We start from the raw sequence: 1,832 nt of genomic DNA, 5'->3' as shown, positions 1-1,832 counted from the left end.
GAATCAATTCCAAAGCAAAAGATAAATTTTCTTGTTTGAAATGATGATATTCAACAAATCTATTTAGATGTTTCAAATTGATAATTGGTCTTAAAGTTCCATCTTTTTTAGGTACTAGGAAAATATTAGACATAAAAGCGTCTGAAGTATCCATGACTTCTTCAATAGCACCCTTGTCAATCAAGTTCTGTACTTCTTGTGACACTAAATTAAATTTTTCCTCATTGAATTTAATTTGTTTTGGATTTGTCAATTGGTATGGCTCTTCAAAAAATTCAATTTTATAACCAGGATGTACTGTATCCAAAATCCATTTATCGTTGGTAAATTTATTCCAATAAGTTTGGTTAAGCTTTCTCACCTTTACTTGTTGTATGGATATGTTTTCTTCATGGGACCTCTGTATTTGCCCTTTTGCCCTCTGCCTCTCTGGGTGGGATATGAATATTGTCGGCCTCTGCCTTTGTTTTGGTTTGGGTAACATTGATACCCTTGATTGTTGTTGTAGTTTTTTGACTGATTTCCATTTCTAGGTTTTGAATCACTCAAAGGATTAGTTTTCATGCCGATAGGGTGTCTTGTGATATCCCCCATTTCTTTCAGTTTGGATACACAATTATCTCCAAACAAATAATCTGTTACCGGAATGTCAGAGGAAGCAATTTTCCTATACCGGAAATTCAAAACATTTTTTATATCATTTCTCCTTTTTGTTGAGACATTGTAAAAAGCATTTCCTAACATGCTAATGGAATCTGCTAACAACTTTTTACAATTCTGAGGGTCAATCTCTTTTTTTGTTAACCAATATATCAGCCATTTGAACCAATGGTATCATACCAGTTGCTAGAGACCTTTGTATAACTTGTAAATTAAGATCATCTGTATGAGCCGGTTTGTTCATAGCATCCCAGATTTCTTTTTTAACACGAGGGACCTTCAACAAATTGCAATTTTCTGGACACTCATACTTTTTCTCCAACTCAGCCATACTTTCTTTGCTGGTTTTGATGGACATCGCTGCATTAACAGCCTTTCCCAAAGCCTAATTTACCTTTGGACCAGTTTTTCTGTAACATTTAACTGTGGAATATCCCAGTCATTAGTATTATCAAGACTATTATCAATTGTAATTTGAATCGATTCATCATTTAGAATCCCTTTAAAAGTTTCTTGAGGATCTACTCCTTCAATGGAGGGCGAAATTGGACAATTTAGATAATCCAATTCAAAATCAAAATCATCAGGAGTTTAATGAGAGTCATAATCCGGTATGTTAACCAGATTCCTTGGTTGTCCATTTGGCACATCATGCATGAAAGTGCCAGAGGAATATTGCCATAACTGTGCCCCGTAGAATTAGCAGTAGTGTCTACATTTTCATTGCACGTATTACGCGCCGTAGAATCAGAACGTATCTGTTTAATACTATCTGTAAGAGACGATATCGATTGTAAGATCTTATCGATGCCAAGCTGATTTTTCAGTTCTTGGACATTTATCTCTTGAACAGATTCTGACTGGCTTTTGGCCACTTTACTTTGTTTACACGCCCGTGTCGGCGGTGCATTAGCACTTGTTGAACAAGTTGAGGTCTGCGTTTTACGCTTCATTCCTCTTGTTTTTTTACCTACCCCATCCGTACTCCTTGTACGAGGCTTATCTCCAAATAAATCCTCAATATCGGAATAATTATCATGGTCGCGACCCATGAGAGATAGGGCATCGTCCTGATTTTCTGCCGTCATTACGGCAATAAATACAACTCACACAAAGTTAACTTACCTTTCAAAAGATTATTAAATAATTTAGCTGTTTTACAGCTGACAAAA

General features: G+C 35.8%; 1 pseudogene; it reads right to left on the bottom strand.

Moving 5' to 3' along the window:
* Positions 1–363: 363 nt before the first annotated feature.
* Positions 364–1,317, bottom strand: LOC125665323 (uncharacterized; annotated as a pseudogene).
* Between the last annotated feature and the right edge of the window lie 515 nt (positions 1,318–1,832).

Source organism: Ostrea edulis, chromosome 2 (assembly GCF_947568905.1).
Source record: "Ostrea edulis chromosome 2, xbOstEdul1.1, whole genome shotgun sequence".
Taxonomy (NCBI): domain Eukaryota; kingdom Metazoa; phylum Mollusca; class Bivalvia; order Ostreida; family Ostreidae; genus Ostrea; species Ostrea edulis.
This window is presented reverse-complemented; position numbering and strand designations above follow the sequence as displayed.